General features: G+C 40.2%; 1 pseudogene; it reads left to right on the plus strand.

Moving 5' to 3' along the window:
• Window positions 1-17637, plus strand: part of LOC111536192 — a 57239-nt pseudogene extending 39602 nt beyond the window's left edge.
• The last annotated feature ends 530 nt before the right edge of the window (window positions 17638-18167 follow it).

Genomic DNA, 18167 nt, shown 5'->3' on the forward strand with positions numbered 1-18167 from the left:
CCTTGTGTCCTTCTTACTCCCATTTATTAGTTCTAGGTTTCTGGAGATGCTCTAAAAACATCTATGTAGACAATCTTATAATCTACAAATAAAGATTTATTTTTTCCCTTCCAGTCTATATTTCTTTTTCTTGTATGAGTGGTGAGAGAGGACATCTTTGCATTGTTCCTGATCTGAGCAGTAATGTCCAGTCTCTCACCATTAATAAGTGGAGTCTGTAAGACTAAATGCAAAAGAAGCTATACATAAGCATTATATTCCAGTTGATAGAGTTGTTTCCAGTGAGGGTAAAAAAATCAACAATTTTGAAACAGCTATACCTGTATAATGGGATAGTACAATTATGTAAATGAATGGTAAATGTTAGGAGCCAGGCTCGTTCCTATTGGAGTGAGAGAGCAAGGATAGAGACCAAGAAGGAGATATGACTAGAATTAACCATGTGGTAATGGATTAGTTAGAAATACCAGTATGAACTCACGTTTAACTTAAAAAAAAAACGATAGTTACATATAAAAATATGTATAAATATGTAGCTATACATGGGTTAGTATACATATCTATCTATACTTGCTTTGAGAAGAGTTGGCTGTAGAATACAAACCTATAGGCCGGGCGCAGTGGCTCGCACCTGTAATCCCAGCACTTTGGGAGGCCAAGGCGGGTGGATCACCTGTGGTCAGGAGTTCAAGACCAGCCTGGCCAACATGATGAAACCCCATCTCTACTAAAAATACAAAAAACTTAGCCAGGCGTGGTGGTGGGCGCCTATAATCCTAGCTACTCAGAAGGCTGAGGCAGGAGAATTGCTTGAACCCAGAAGCCAGAGATTGCAGTGAGCCGAGATCCACCACTGCACTCCAGCCTGGGCAACAAGAGCAAAAACTCATTAAAAAAAAAAAAAAAAAAACCCTATATAAAGTAATAAATTGTTCTGTTTTCCTACATATTAGCAATGAACGATCCAAAAATGAAATTAAGAAATCAATTCCATACAAAATAGCACCAAAAAGACTAAATCTTTAGGAATAATTCAACAAAATAACCGCAAGATTTGTATAAAGAAAGCTACACAATGTTGTTGAAGAAAATTTTAAAAGGCCAAAATAAATGGAGAGATATTTCATGTTTAAGATGCGTTACTGGTCGGGCACGGTGGCTCATGCCTGTAATCCCAGCACTTTGGGAGGCCGAGGCGGGCGGATCATGAGGTCAGTAGTTCAAGACCAGCCTGGCCAACATGGTAAAACCCTGTCTCCACTAAAAATACAAAAAAATGAGCTGGGCGCAGTGATGGGCGCCTGTAATCCCAGCTACTCGGGAGGCTGAAGAGGAGAATTGCTTGAACCCAGGAGGTGGGGTTTACAGTGAGCCGAGATTGTGCCGCTGTACTCCAGCCTGGGTTGGTAACAGACCAAGAATCCATCTCAGAAGAAAAAAAAAAAAAAAAAAAAAAGATGCGTTATTAAAGCTAAGATGGTAATTCTCCCAAAACTAATCTATATAGATTCATCTATCAACAGCAGGCTTTTTTCAGAAATGAACAAGTTTATCCTAAAATTCACATAAAAATGCAAAAGACAAAAGTACAAATTTGGACAACTTCTATTGCCATATTTAAAAATTAGGCAAAAGGTTTAAATACATACTTCACCAAAGAAGAATGGCTAATAAGAACATGAAATATTTCCTACTCCATTAGTCATTAAGAAAATGCAATAAAATCACAATAAGATAATTTTACTTTCACAAAAATGGTTTTAATAAAAGAAAGACAGTAATAAATGTAGACAAATATGTAGAAAACGACGAACCCTCATATATTGCTGATAGCAATGTACTGTAGTACAGTCACTTTGGGAAAGAGTTTGCAAGTTTCTTAAAAAGACAAATTACCATATTATCCAAAAAATCCTACACAAAAGAAATGAAAGCATGTCTGCTTAAAGATTTCCACATGAATGTCAATAGAAGCACATTCATAATTGCCAAAACACAGAAACAACTTAAATTCCCATCAAGTGTTTAATGGAGAAAGAAAATGTGACATATTGATACAATTGAATATTATTTACAAATAAACTAAATGAAAGGCTGATACATATAATAATATAGACAAACCTCAAAATAACCCATATAAAAGAACTGAGACATAAAATACTGTATGTTATATGATTCTAATTGTATGGAAGGTCCAGAAAGGGCAAATCAACACAGACGAAAGTAGATTAGTGTTTGCCTGGGGGTGAGGATGGAAACAAAGGTTAACTGTAAAGTGGTATGAAAAATGTTACTGGGGTGGTAAAAACATTACAAAACTGGAATAATGGTGTTAGTTGCAGAACTCACTAAATTTACTAAAAATAATTTAATTGTACCCTTAAAATGAGTAAATTATATAAGTTTTGCCCGAATAAAGTTTTTTTTTCAACTTTAATGGTCTAAACACCACCAGTAAAAGGATGAACACTGTCATATGGAATAAAACACAAGCCAACCCACCTATTTATTTAGCCTACTTACCTACCTAAAAACCCAACCACCCACCTACTTACTGTGAAACACACACATACATACATACACAAACTATAAAGGCATACAATGATTAAAAGTACAAGGGTGGAGAAAGATGTAGCATAAAACACTAACCAAAGAAATAGGTTGAAAATATTTATTAATATGAAACAAAACAGACATCAGAACAGGAAAGATTATCAAAGGATAAAGAGAAACCTCATGAAAAGACAGTTATTTCCCCAAGAACACATAATAATAATCTTATAGGTATATGCACGTAATCAAAGGTTTTCAAAATGAATAAGACAATAAATGAGACATGAAAAAACAAGTAGGCATATCCAAAATTAGTTTGAGATTTCAACACTGCTCTCTAAGAAATTAACAAGTAAAAAGCCAGAAATGGTATGGAAGGCCTGAACATTACTATCAAACAACTTGATATAATGATAGAACACTTTAAGCAACAACAGAATACATATTCTTCTCAATTATATGTAGCATTCACAAAGACAGATCATGTTTTGGCCTATTAAATAAACCTCAATTAATTATTTAAAAATAGAAAAAAAAAACAAGGTGCATCCTGAGAACATACAAATTAGAAATGAAAAACAAAACAAAACAAAATCTGGAAAATTCCCTCAAACAACTGGATATGAAACAAGAAACTTTCAAATAACACATAGGTAACAAAGTCTCTGAGAAATTAAAACATGGATTGAACTAAAGAACAATATAAATACAATATATCAAAACGTATAGGATGCAGACAAAGCAGTGTTAACAGGGAAATTTATAGCATTTAATATATACATTAAAAAATAATATCTAAAATCAGTAACCAAATTTTGTGTCAAAGGAACCAGAGAAAGAAGAGCAAAGTAAATATAAAGCAAGATGAAGAAAGGGAATAATAAACATTGAGAGCAGGCATCCAAAACAAAAAACGAAAAAACAGAAACATATAAAAAATGAAATCAATAAAACTAAAAGCTAAGGCCAGGCACGATGACTCACGCCTGTAATCCCAGCACTTTGGAAGGCCAAAGCGGGAGGATCACCTGAAGTCAGGAGTTTGAGACCAGCCTGGCCAACATGGTGAAACCCCATCTCTACTAAAAACATGAAAAATAGCCGGGCGTGGTGGCGGGTGCCTGTAATCCCAGCTACTCCGGAGGCTGAGGCAGGAGAATCGCTTGAACCCAGGAGGCGGAGGTTGCAGTGAGCCGAGATCGTGCCATTGTACTCCAGCCTGGGTGACAAGAGCAAGATTCCGTCTCAAAAAAAAAAAAAAAAGCTCATTATTTGAAAACACTGACAAAACTGAACAACCTCTAGCCAGGCTCAAAGAAATAGCGAAGATATAAATCATTAGTACCATAAAATGATACCAAAGACATTAAGAGGATAATGAAGGAATACTATAAACAATTCTATGCCTATGAATCTGCTAAGTTACATGAAATGGAATGATTATGTGAAAGACACAGACTACCAAAATTTGCCAAAAAAACCTGAATAGCTCTATTTCTAGTAAATAAGTTGAATTGAAAGTTACAAACCTCCTAAAGATGAAAACTGTAGGCCTACATAGTTTCAATGGTGGATTCTACCAAACAATCAAGGAATAAATAATATCAATTCTACACAATTAGTTCATTAAATAGAAGAGGAGAGAACATATTCCAATTACCAGGCTAGCATTACCCTGATCACAAAAGCAGAGAAAAACATTACAACAAATGAGAATTACAAATAAACCCAGACATTTACATTAAATTGGTTTTTGACAAAGGTACCAAGAACATACAATGGAGAAAGGACAGCCTCTTCAGTAAATGGTGTTGGGAAAGTTGTGTATCAACATATAGAAGAATCAAATCAGACCTTTGTCTCATACCATATACAGAAAAGAACTCAAAATGAATAAAGACATCAGACCAGAAACTGTAAAACTACTAGAATAAAACATAGGGAAATGCTCTACAACATTGGTCTGTGCAAAGATTTCATAAATATGACCTTCAAAAGCACAGACAACTAAAGCAAAAATTTTAATTTAAAATGGTATTGCATCAAACTAAAAGGTTAACTACACAGCAAAGGAAATGACTGAGTAAAGCAACAACCCACAAACTGGGATAAAATATTTGCAAATCACATACGAAATAATGAGCTAATATTCAAAATATATGGAACTCCAACAATCCCATAGCAAGAAAACCAAGAATCCAATTTAAAAATGAGCAAGGGACCTAAACAAACATTTCTCAAAAGGAAATATACAAATGGCCAATGGACATGAAAAACTGTTCACCTGCAAATTAAAACCACAATGAAGTATCACCTCATACCTGCTAGCATGGCTTATTACCAAAAAGACAAAAGATGTTAAGTATTGGTGAGAGTGTGTACAAAAGGGAATCCTTGTGCAGTTGGTGAAGAATGTCAATTAATATAGCCATTATGGAAAATAGTACAGCTTCCTCAAAAAACTAAAAATAAATTTACATATAATCCAGCAATCTCCCTTTTGGGTACATATCCAAAGGAATTGAAATCAGTATGTCAAAGAGATATCTGCACTCTTGCGTTCATTACATCGTTATTTACAATAGCTAAGATACAGAAGCAACCTACATGTCCATCATCAGATAAATGAATAAAGAAAACATGATATACGTACATAACAGAATACTATTCAGCCTTAAAAAAGAAGGAATCCTGTTATTTGTGACAACATGGATAAACCTGGAGGACATCATGTGAGTGAAAAAAAGCCAGGCACCAAAAGACAAATACCACAAGATCTCACTTATATGTAGAATCTAAAAAAGTCAAAATCATAGACATAGAGTAGAAGAGTGGTTACCAGTGACTGGAAACGTGAGGCGCATGGGGAAAGGGGAGATGTTGATCAAAAGGTAAAAAAATCTCAGACATGAAGAATAAGTTTTAGTGATCTATTGCACACAATGGTGAGTATAATAAATAATGTACTGCATTTTTCATAATTGCTAAGAGATTAGATTTTAATTGTTTTCACCATTAAAAAACTGGTAAGTATGTGAGGTAACGGATTTAATTAGGCTGATTCAATCATTCCACAATATAAACATATATCAAAATATCACACTGTGCCCCAAATATATAATATACACACTGTTTTAAAAATTTTTAAATAGGAAACTACAAGTCAATCTAATGGGCATAAATAAAAACTTGTCAACAAAATATTTACGAATCAAATCCAGCAATATAAAAAAATGATAATACATCACAATCAGCTGGGTTTCATACAAGGAGTGCAAAGTAGGTTCAACATTTTTAAAAAAATCAGTAAATAAGGCTGGGCGCGGTGGCTCAAGCCTGTAATCCCAGCACTTTGGGAGGCCGAGACGGGTGCACCGATCACGAGGTCAGGAGATCGAGACCATCCTGGCTAACACGGTGAAACCCCGTCTCTACTAAAAAATACAAAAAACTTGCTGGGCGAGGTGGCGGGCCCCTGTAGTCCCAGCTACTCGGGAGGCTGAGGCAGGAGAATGGCGTAAACCCGGGAGGCGGAGCTTGCAGCGAGCTGAGATCCGGCCACTGCACTCCAGCCCAGGCTACAGAGGGAGACTCTGTCTCAAAAAAAAAAAATCAGTAAATAAAATTCAGTATCAGTAATTTAACGAAGACCACACAATCATGTCAATAATACAGGAAAATGCATTTGGCAAATTCAACATATTTTTACAATAAAAACTCTCAGAAAACTAAAAATAGAATGGAGGTGCTTAACCTAATAAAAGGCCTCTGTGAAAGACCTACAGGTAACATGCAGAGTGGAAAACTACTAGTAAACTATGCCCTCCCACTCTGCCCTATTCAATACTGTATTAGAAGGCCTATAAAGCCAGAAAAGCAATCATAGGGCACATACATTGCAAAGGAAGAAATAAAGACTCTCATTTGCAGAAAACAATTGTGTGTCTGGAAAATATCAAATAATCTGTATCTATAAAAACCTTTTAGGCCAGGCACGGTGGTTCACGCATGTAATCCAGCACTTTGGGAGGCTGAGGGGGGGCAGATCACAAGGTCAGGAGTTCAAGACCAGCCTGGCCAACATAGTGAAACCCCATCTCTACTAAAAATACAAAAAAACTAGCTGGGAGTGGTGGCGGGTGCCTGTAATCCCAGCTACTCGAGAGGCTGAAGCAGGAGAATTGCTTGAAATCGGGAGGCTGAGGTTGCAGTGAGTGGAGATCGTGCCACTGCATTCCAGCCTGGGCAACAGGGAGAGACTCCATCTCAAAAAAACAAAACAAAACAAAACAAAAAAACCCCAAAAAACCTTTTAGAACAAAAAAGGTGAGTTGAGCAAGATTGCAGAACACAAGGTCAATAAACAAAAATCAATCATGTTCACATACAGCAGCTATAAATAACTGGAATTTGAAATGAAAATATACAAACAATACAATTTTAATCACAGCACCTCCAAAATGAAGTTCTTACATCATTTTTTAAATCTAACAAAATATGTGCAGGCCTTATATGCTGAAAACTACAAAACATTGATGAAATAAATGAAAAAAGATCTGGATAAATAGGAAATACTAGGTTCATGAATCAGAAGACTCAGTGAGGTACAAATGCTCTCCAACTTCATCTAATAGATTCAATAACATCCCAACCAAAATTTCAGCAACGTCTCCTTGTAGCTATTGCCAAATTTATTCAAAAATTTAAATTAAAAAGCAAAGAAATTAGAATAGTGAAAACAATCTTGAAAAATAAAAAAGGTTGAAAGCTCATACTACCTCATTTATAGACTTAAATATTTAGTAATACCGTGTGGTATTGGAGAAACAATACAAATATCAATGGAAAAGAATAAGCAGTCCAGAAAAATACCATGCAAACCTTGTTATTTTCAACACAAATGCAAAAACCATACCATATAGAAAGGACACTCTCTTTTTCAGACGAAGTCTCGCTGTCGCCCAGGCTGGAGTGCAGTGGCACCATCTCGACTCACTTCAACCTCCACCTCCCAGGTTCAAGCGATTCTCCTGCCTCAGACCCCCAAGTAGTTGGGACTACAGGCGCCTGCCACCACACCCAGCTAATTTTTTGTATTTTTAATAGAGGCGGGGTTTCACCATATTGGCCAAGCTGGTCTCGAACTCCTGACCTTGTGATCCACCCGCCTCGGCCTCCCAAAGTGCTGGGATTGCAGGTGTGAGCCACTGCGCACGGCCTGCGCTCTCTTTAACAAAACGTGCTGAAACAACTAGAGGACCACATACCAAAAAAAGTGACAACATATTACCTCACTCATTTTTCAAATATTAATTAAAATGGATCATGGACCTAAAGGTAAAAAGATAAACTATATGACATCTACAAGGAATAATGTAAGAAAACATTTGAGCATTTTTAGAAACTGTAATAAAGGTACAATATTAATGCTAGTTGATAAATTTTGTACAGGAACTTAGGCAGTTATAAAACCACTTTACATGTATAGTAAAGTAGAACAAACAAGTAAATATAGATAACAGGACTCAGTTTTCTTATATTAGAGAAAGAAGTTTTTGGTTTTTTTGTTTTGTTTTGCTTTTTTGAGACCAAGTCTTGCTCTGTCGCCCAGGCTGGAGGGCAATGGTATGATCTCTGCTCACTGCAACCTCCGCCTCCTGGGTACAAGTGATTCTCCTGCCTCAGCCTCTCAAGTAGCTGGGATTACAGGCTTGCACCACCATGCCTGGCTAATTTTTTGTATTTTTAGTAGAGACGAGGTTTCACCATGTTGGCCAGGCTGGTCAGGATCTCCTGACCTCGTGATCTGCCTGCCTCGGCCTCCCAAAGTGCTGGGATTACAGGCATGAGCCACAGCACCCAGCCTGTTTTGTTTTGGAGACAGAGTCTTGCTCAGTCGCCCAGGCTGTAGTGCAGTGGTGCAATCTTGGCTCACTGCAACTTCTTCTTCTTCTTTTTTTTTTTTTTTTAGACGGGGTCTCGCCCTGTCGCCCAGGCTGGAGTGCAGTGGCCGGATCTCAGCTCACTGCAAGCTCCGCCTCCCGGGTTCACGCCATTCTCCTGCCTCAGCCTCCCGAGTAGCTGGGACCACAGACGCCCGCCACCTCGCCCAGATAATTTTTTGTATTTTTTAGTAGAGACGGGGTTTCACCGTGTTAGCCAGGATGGTCTCGATCTCCTGACCTCGTGATCCACCCGTCTCGGCCTCCCAAAGTGCTGGGATTACAGGCTTGAGCCACCGCGCCCAGCCGACTCACTGCAACTTCTACCTCCTGGGTTCAAGTGATTCTCTTGCGTCGTGGTACACGCTTGTAATCCCAGCTATTCAGGACACTGAAGCAGGAGAATCGCTTGAACCCAGGAGGAGGCGGTTGCAGTGAACCGAGATTGCGCCACTGCACTCCAGCCTGGCCCAGAGAGCAAGATTCTGTCTCAAAAAAAAAAAAAAAAAAATTAGCTGGATGTGGTGGTGGGTACCTGTAATCCCAGCTACTGGGGAGGCTGAGGCAGAAGAATCACTTGAACCTGGGAGGCGGAGGTTGCAATGAGCCGAGATCGTACCATTGCACTCCAGCCTGGGCAACAGAGCAAGACTCGGTCTCAAAAAATAAATATATAAATAAAATAAGCAAGTATGAGAGCTAATCTCAGATGAGAGTCAGATATCACTGTACAATCATGTTTACTTTAATGGACACACAGATAGCTACATACATGTGTATGTAAAAATAATTAGATACAAGCATTACTATGTATACATACATTTTCTAGCTTTCTGTTTAGGAGGTACAGAAGCAGTGCTACCTCAGTAACTGAAAGGGCACTCAATGCTCAGACCATGGTTTCTAAACGTATTTTTCAATAAAAAGTACCTGGGCTCCTTATTAAAATGGCTAAAAGTAAGGCTGTTACAGGGAGAATACAAGATAAGCCTATACTATCTTATACCAGAAAGTAAGCAATAGCTCCAAAAAAGATGTGGGATTATGTATAATTAACAATAATTATTCACAAATCTAGAGTGATAGAAACAAATCATCAAATAAATAAGGGAGAGAAAAAAAATCTTCCTTAGAGAAAATTTCCCAAAAATACAAACATACATACAGGTAGATACCGCTCCAAATACAGAGGTTAATTCTGCTTCCCTTAAATATGGACTAAATTTAGTAACTCACTTTCAAAGCACAGAGAATGGAAACAGAAAAACAGTAAGTTTACAGTGGAGAAACCTGGCAACCTGAACTAAGTGATTAAGAGTAACATCCTCAGTAATAAGTAATGCTAAAATCATATATATACACACACACCTATATATATGTATATATACACATATATACATATTTATACATATATATGCACATAATATATACAAATATACACACATATATACACATATATATACATCTATACACACACATATATATACATATATATATATATCCTGATATGAAGCTATGAGAAGGGTACATCTGTGTGGTATTCTTCCCCAAAATCCATAATATCAGTTTAATCATGAGACTATATCAGACAAATCCAAATTGAGAAATATTCTACCAAATACCTAACCAGTACACTTTTTAAATCTGTCAAGGTCATGAGAAACAGGGAAAGACTAAGAAACCATGGGGACTATGATACTTTGGATTGCATTATGAAAAAACCATTCCAAACCAAATCACTTTTTAAAAATTAGAGATATAAATCCAACGATATGACAAAAATCACAGTAAATATAACAGGGCTTCACACTAAGTGAAATACAGTGCCAGACTAGACTTAAAAACATCATCTGGTTCTGGTAGGTAGAGAGCAAGAAAGAGCATCACTTTCACCCTTACAAATAAAGAGGGTAGGAGGATAGGAAAGAAGTTCACAACTTTCCTTGAATCCCCCAGAGACAGGAGTCTTACTGGGGCCAACCACCCAAAATCTAAGTTGAGGTGCCCCAAAGGAATGATGAGACACACGCCCTGGCTTACCTGTGAAAGTAGATGCAACTAGACATCAGTAAGAGATCATCTAAAATGGTTGGTCAATTGGCGAAGGGAAAGTGTTAACTGGCAAGTGAGTGTGAAGCCCAGGGCGGGGCAGCACAAAATTGAGAGGTCTGCAGACTATTCAGATATTTTCTCCACTAACCCATTCAAGAGATCACATGAAAGACTGATGACAATCTTGAGAAATTACCCTCAAGGTACACACCTGGGGAGGGGAACAAAATCTGTTTTGGGAGAGTCAAAGAAATCTATTCAGATCCTACTCCATCTACAAAACAAAATCCTTACTCAGTGGGAGGAAGGGCAACAAACACTGGCCAATAGGACAGTTGTAAAAACTCTGACCCTGGGAGAATCAAACCGGGGAAAAAATTAGCTATGAAGAAAGAGCAGAAATACACAACGGGTCCAAAATTACAGGAGGAGGAGGCAGGAGTACTGAGTATAACACAACCACGAGACCCAAGGACACTGGTGCCTAAAACGGCTAAGCCTTAATTAATAAAACAACAGGGCACATTCCTGCCAACCAGTGACCAGGATAAAAATGTCATATAGCAACACCAAGAGGACCACTACTGAGAAAGAAACAATAATGTGGAAACAGACATTCTCTGAGACATAGCACAAAGGGAAGACTTAACCTTAGGGTGACATTTAGGAAAACCAGAGGCCATCTTCCCTTGCTTGTATCACAGGGAAAACTGAGACAGTTTCCTTGCCCTCAGCTCCAGAGCAGCAATGCCGAGGTTTTGCCCAAGGGGAAAGGCAGGCTATAATAACAGAGTTCTGAAGGTAACCCCAAAATAAATGACTTAATTTGGAACACAATGGGGAGAAAAAAAAAAGCCTAAGGATGTTCCCAATAACAATAGAGATTTGGGTGGTAAGCTATTAAGAGAAGATTAGTTACTACTTGAGAGCAACAAGCTAAAGAAACACCAGCTAGGAGACAGCCAGAGAAAACCAGACAAAAAGACAAATAAGAGCCTACCTGGGATCTGAGCCAATCTCAAAGGTTGGGCTCAAATACTATCTCTACAAAAGGGCCCAAATTTGGATCACATAGGTAGGCAATTTATGCCCCGGGACATGGTCAAAACCCATAATCAGTCTGAAATTAGTGCAAACTAATGATTAGGTGAGATAACAGAGGCTGACAGTTTAACGGAGAAATTAGAAAAAGACACTGGGAAAGACAGCCCTGCTAAAACCAGTCATTCCAGCTTACGCCCAAAGCTGTCCCACTAAAGAGGGACACCAAAGGATGCACACTGTAGGTTAAAAACACGTCACAGCCAGGCGCAGTGGCTCACGCATGTAATCCTAGCACTTTGGGAGACTGAGGCTGGTGGATCACCTGAGGTCAAGAGTTCGAGACCAGCCTGGCCAACATGGTGAAACCTCATCTCTACTAAAAATACAAAACTTAGCCAGGCGTGGTGGTGGGCACCTGTAATCCCAGCTACGCGGGAGGCTGAGGCAGAGAATCGCTTGAACCCAGGAGGCAGAGGTTGCAGTGAGCTGAGATCATGCCATTGCACTCCAGCCTGGGCAACAGGGCAAAAACTCCATCTCAAAAAAAAACAAAAAAACAAACAAACAAAAAACCCCCACTGTAAGTTCTGGCAAATAACAAAGAAGTAAACAATACCAACGAGCCCCACAGTAGAGGAGGGGGTAGAAGTATCCAGAATCATTGCAATATATTATCTAAAATTTGTAGGTTTCAGCAAAAAGTATGAGTTATTAAGAAAAAAAAAAAAAAGTGAGATTCATATAAGAAACCAAAAAGCAAGTAACAGAAAAATGGCTTGAGAAGGCTGTGTAGAGTTTACATTTGAGGCCTAGACTTAAAAAGGCCTGCCTTCAAGGATGGCCCTTGGCTGACATCTGAAAACCTGGATTTCAAGACAGTTGCCACTATTTCCTGGTAAGAATGGCTCACTGTGGCTAAACTGTATAAACAATGGGGTTTGTGCTGAACACCTGCTTTCCTTCTGCAGGTCTGGAATTTTGCTATGTGCTAGGCAAAGGGTGCCTGCATGACCAGCCCCCAATAAAAGCTATGGTCACTGAGCCTCTAATGAGCTCCCCTAGTAGACAACACTTCATATGTGTTCTCAGAATGCATTCCTGGAGAAATGAGGTATGTCCTGTGTGACCACACTTGGAAGAGAACACTTGGAGGCTTGCACCTGGCTCTAACGAACTTTAGCCCCAGGCATCTTTGCTAATTTTACTTTGTATCCTTTCACAGGAATAACTCATATCCATAAGTACAATTACATGCCAGTCCTGCGGGTCCTCCTTGCAAATCACTGAAACTACCCTTGTGTTGGGGCTTGCCAACGCAAAAGCACAGATCTCAAACACAGCAAAGACATCAAGGAAGCTAATACAACATGTTCAAAGAACTAAAGAAAACCACACTTAAAGAAGTAATGTGTCAGGCGCAATGACTCACGCCTGTAATCCCAGCACTTTGGGAGGCCAAGGCGGGTGGAACATCTGAGGTCAGGAGTTCAAGACCAGCCTGGCCAACATGGTGAAACCCTGACTCTACTAAAAATACAAAAAAAAAAAAAAAAAAAATTAGCCAGGCCTAGTGGCAAGTGCCTGTAATTCCAGCTACTCAAGAGGGTGAGGCAGGAGAATCGCTTGAACCCGGAAGGTAGAGGTTGTGGTGAGATCGCACCACTGCACTCCAGCCTGGATGACAGAGCAAGGCTCCATCTCAAACAAGCAAGCAAACAAACAAACAAACAACAACAACAAAAAAAACAAACCCCAAGACCCCAGCAGGCAGAGACACAAGCAGCTGGATGTTAAAAGGAACACATCAGCAGAAGGAGACACAAGAGGCTGGACATCAAGAGGATGTCGAGGGGAGGATGTCAGTGGAAAAGCACCCCAACAGACGCTGGCAGGCCATCGACTGACCGGATGAATGACGTGGAGTTTGGCCTGGACAGTCGGAGGAGAGCCTGGGCAACCAAGCAGCCTGACGCCAGGGGAAAACCATCTCTTCTGGCATCCCCATCTGCTGAGAGCTACTTCCACTCAATAAAACTTTGCATTCAAGCCCACGTGTGATCCGATTCTTCTGGTATACCAAGGCAAGAAACCCAGGATACAGAAAGTTCTCTCTGTCCTTGCCATAAGGCAGGGGGTTTAATTGAGCTGACTAACATAAGCCACCTACGGAAGGCTAAACTAAAAGAACACTCTGTAACACATGCCCCCTGGGGCTTCAGCTGTAAACATTCACTCCTAGAGGGCTGGTGCAGTGGCTCATGCCTGTAATCCCAGTACTTCGGGAGTCCGGGGCAGGCGGATCACGAGGTCAGGAGTTCAAGGCCAGCCTGACCAACATGGTGAAATCCTGTCTCTACTAAAAATACAAATATTAGCCAGGCATGGTGGTATGTGCCTGTAATCCCAGCTACTCAGGAGGATGAGGCAAGAGAATCACCTGAACCCAGGAGACAGGGGTTGCAATGAGCCAAGATCACACCACTACACTCCAGCCTGGGCAACAGAGTGAGACTCCATCTCAAAAAACAAAAAACAGGCTGGGCGCAGTGGCTCAAGCCTGTAATCCCAGCACTTTGGGAGGCCGAGGTGGGCGGATCACAAGGTCAGGAGATCGAGACCATCCTGGCTAACAGGGTGAAACCCCGTCTCTACTAAAAAATACAAAAAACTAGCCGGGCGAGGTGGCAGGCGCCTGTAGTCCCAGCTACTCCGGAGGCTGAGGCAGGAGAATGGCGTAAACCCGGGAGGCTGAGCTTGCAGTGAGCTGAGATCTGGCCACTGCACTCCAGCTTGGGCGACAGAGTGAGACTCCGTCTCAAAAAAACAAAAACAAAAAAAAACCCAAGCAAACAAACAAAAAAATTCAATCCTAGACACTGCCGTGGGGTTAGAGCCCTGCAGCCTGCCCGGCTGCATGCTCCACCTAGAGGTTTGAGCCAGTGGGCACTGAAGAAGCAATCCACACCCCCATCGCGTGCCCTCCAAGGGGAACAAGGGAACTTTTCCTGTCTCACTTCCAGCAGGGGAAGAACATACAACCATTTTGAAATACACATAAAGTAACAAGTTTGAAATACACAACAGCATTCTGTTCATATCAAAGCCTCCACTCAAGATAAACTACTTAATTAGAGCCTAACTGACCTGGAGAAAGGGAAATACCCATTACCGGCCCCTCTAGCCTTTCTCTTGGGGTAAAGGAACTACCCAACTCAGCCCCCTCTAGCCATCATATCCCATGTAAGTGGGGAATAGAGGAGACTGAGAAGCAGTTGCAAAGTTCGCAGCCCAGGAGCATAGGCTCACTAAAAGACTAAGTATTAATCATAGGTATACAGAACATTTCCACTTAACACACATCTTACCACCACATCACTAAAGGCCAAAGTTCCTTTTACTCAATACATCATGTCTGGCTTTCAAAAAAAAAATTTTACAAGGCATTTTAAAAAGTAAAAAACATTGCTTGAAGAGAAATAGCAAGCATCAGTACCAGACAGATATGTCATGGGTGCTGAAATTATCACACTGGGAATTTAAAATAACTCCAATTTGATTAAGATACTAAGGGCTCTAAGGAAAAAAGTAGACAACATGCAAAAATACATGTGTAATGTAAGCAGAGATGCAGAAAGAATCAAAAACAAATGCTAAAGATCTAAAACACTACAACAGAAATGAAGAATGACTTTGATAGACTCTGTACACTGGACACGGCTGAGGAAAAGAATCTCTGAACTTGAGGATATGTCAATAAAAACTTTCAAAACTAAAAATCAAAGAGAAATAAGACTAAAAAGAAGAAGAACAACAACAACCACCACCACCAGCCCGGCGCGGTGGCTCAAGCCTGTAATCCCACCACTTTGGGAGGTCGTGGCAGGTGGATCACAAGGTCAGGAGTTCAAGATCAGCCTGACCAAGATGGTGAAACCCTGCCTCTACTAAAAATACAAAAATTAACCGGGTATGGTGGCAGGAGCCTGTAATCCCAGCTACTCGGGAGGCTGAGGCAGAGAATTGCTTGAACCTGGGAGGCAGAGGTTGCAGTAAGCCGAGATCGCACCACTGTACTCCAGCCTGGGCGACAGACTGAGACCCTGTCTCAAAAAAACAAAAACAAAAACAAAAACAAAAGAACGGAACATTGAAGAACCGTGCAACAACCATAAAAGGTGTAACATGCATGTAACTGGAATAACAGAAAGAGGAGAAAAAATGGAAAAGAAGTAGTATTTGAAGCAATAATGATGGATAATTTTCTCCCAAATTAATGTCAGATACCAAACCACAAATTCAGGAAGCTGAGAGAACACCAAACGAAATAAATGCCAAAACAAACAAACGAAACTACACCTAGGCATATCCTACTCAGCCTGCAGAAAATCAAAGATACAGAAAAAAAATCTTCAAAGAAATCACCCAGTGGAGGAAAAAAAGATTACATCTGACTTCTCAGAAAACATGCAAGCAAGAAGACTGAAATACTTAAGAGTTTTGAGAGAGAGAGAAAAAAAAACCTAGAATTCTGTACCTGCAAAATCATCCTTCAAAACTAAAGGAGAAACACTCCTTCTCAGACAAACAAAAACTGAAGGAATTTGTTGTCAGTAGATCTAGCTTGTCAGAAACGTTTTTTTAAAAAAGTTCTTAAGGGAAAAGGAAAACTATATAGCTCAGAAACTCAGGTCTACATAAAGGAAGAAGAATTTCTTCTTGATCAGAAAAAGAATAAGTGAAGATAAAGTAAAAACTTTTATTATTTTATTTTATTTTATTTATTTATTTTTTTTGAGACAGAGTCTCGCTCTGTCGCCCGGGCTGGAGTGCAGTGGCCGGATCTCAGCTCACTGCAAGCTCCGTTTCCCGGGTTTACGCCATTCTCCTGCCTCAGCCTCCCGAGTAGCTGGGACTACAGGCACCCGCCACCTCGCCCGGCTAGTTTTTTGTATTTTTTAGTAGAGATGGGGTTTCACCCTGTTAGCCAGGATGGTCTCGATCTCCTGACCTCGTGATCCGCCCATCTCGGCCTCCCAAAGTGCTGGGATTACAGGCTTGAGCCACCGCGCCCGGCTATTATTTTACTCTTAATGAATCAGTTAAGTTTGTTCAAAATAAGAATACTAATAATACATTCAATGATTATACTTATGTATATATGAAATGAATGACAGCAAACACTCAAAGGAGAAAAAAGAAGAATTAGAACTATTTTGTTATTAAAAAGTACTTGCACTATCAATGAAGTAATACAGCGTTACTTCAAAGTGGACTTGTAAATGTATGTTGCAAGCTCTAGGGCAACCACAAAAAAAGGTAAAATAGACCAAATAGACCAATACCTTGAAAGAAACAGGTGCCAAAACTCACAGAGAAGGAGAAAATAATATACACTATGAACAAGTGGGGTTTATATCAGGTATACAAGATTGGTTCAACATTTGAAAATCTACTAATGTAATCCATAATATCAACAGGCTAAAGAAGAAAAATCACATGATCGTTTAAACGGATGGAGAAAAAGCATTCATAAAACCCAACTCCCATTCACAGTAAAAATAACTCAGCAAACCTGGAATAGAGGGGAACTTGCTCAACTTTATAAAGAACTTAACAACTGCTTTTCTTCCCTGGCTGTGTGAAGACAGACCACCTTCACGAACGACACCGTAACTATCCGCACTAGAAAGTTCATGACCAACCGACTACTTCAGAGGAAACAAATGGTCATTGATGTCCTTCACCCTGGAAAGGCAACAGTGACTAAGACAGAAATTCGGGAAAAACTAGCCAAAATGTACAAGACCACACTGGATGTCATCTTTGTATCCGGATTCAGAACTCATTTTGGTGGTGGCAAGACAACTGGCTTTGGCATGATTTATGATTACCTGGACTATGCAAAGAAAAATGAACCCAAACATAGACTTGCAAGACATGGCCTGTTATGAGAAGAAAGCAACGAAAGGAACACAAGAACAGAATGAAGAAAGTCAGGGGGACCACAAAGGCCAATGTTGGTGCTGGCAAAAAGCCGAAGGAGTAAAGGTGCTGCAATGATGTTATCTGTGGCCACTGGGGATTTTTCACGAGAAGATTATTAATAAACTAAAAACTTAAAAAAAAAAAAAAAACTTAACAACTAACACCATACTTAAAGGTAAGAAACTGGCTGGGTGTGGTGGCTCACGCCTGTAATCCCAGCACTTTGGGAGGCAGAGGTGAGCGGATCACCTGAGGTCAGGAGTTTGAGACAAGCCTGGCCAACAGAGTGAAACCCTGTCTCCACTAAAAATTTAAAAATTGGCCGGGCGCGGTGGCTCAAGCCTGTAATCCCAGCACTTTGGGAGGCCGAGACAAGGTGGATCACAAGGTCAGGAGATCGAGATCATCCTGGCTAACCCGGTGAAACCCCGTCTCTACTAAAAAATACAAAAAACTAGCCGGGCGAGGTGGCGGGCGCCTGTAGTCCCAGCTACTCAGGAGGCTGAGGCAGGAGAATGGCATAAACCCGGAAGGCGGAGCTTGCAGTGAGCTGAGATCCGGCCACTGCACTCCAGCCTGGGCGACAGAGCG

Source organism: Piliocolobus tephrosceles, chromosome 12 (genome assembly GCF_002776525.5).
Source record: "Piliocolobus tephrosceles isolate RC106 chromosome 12, ASM277652v3, whole genome shotgun sequence".
Lineage (NCBI taxonomy): Eukaryota > Metazoa > Chordata > Mammalia > Primates > Cercopithecidae > Piliocolobus > Piliocolobus tephrosceles.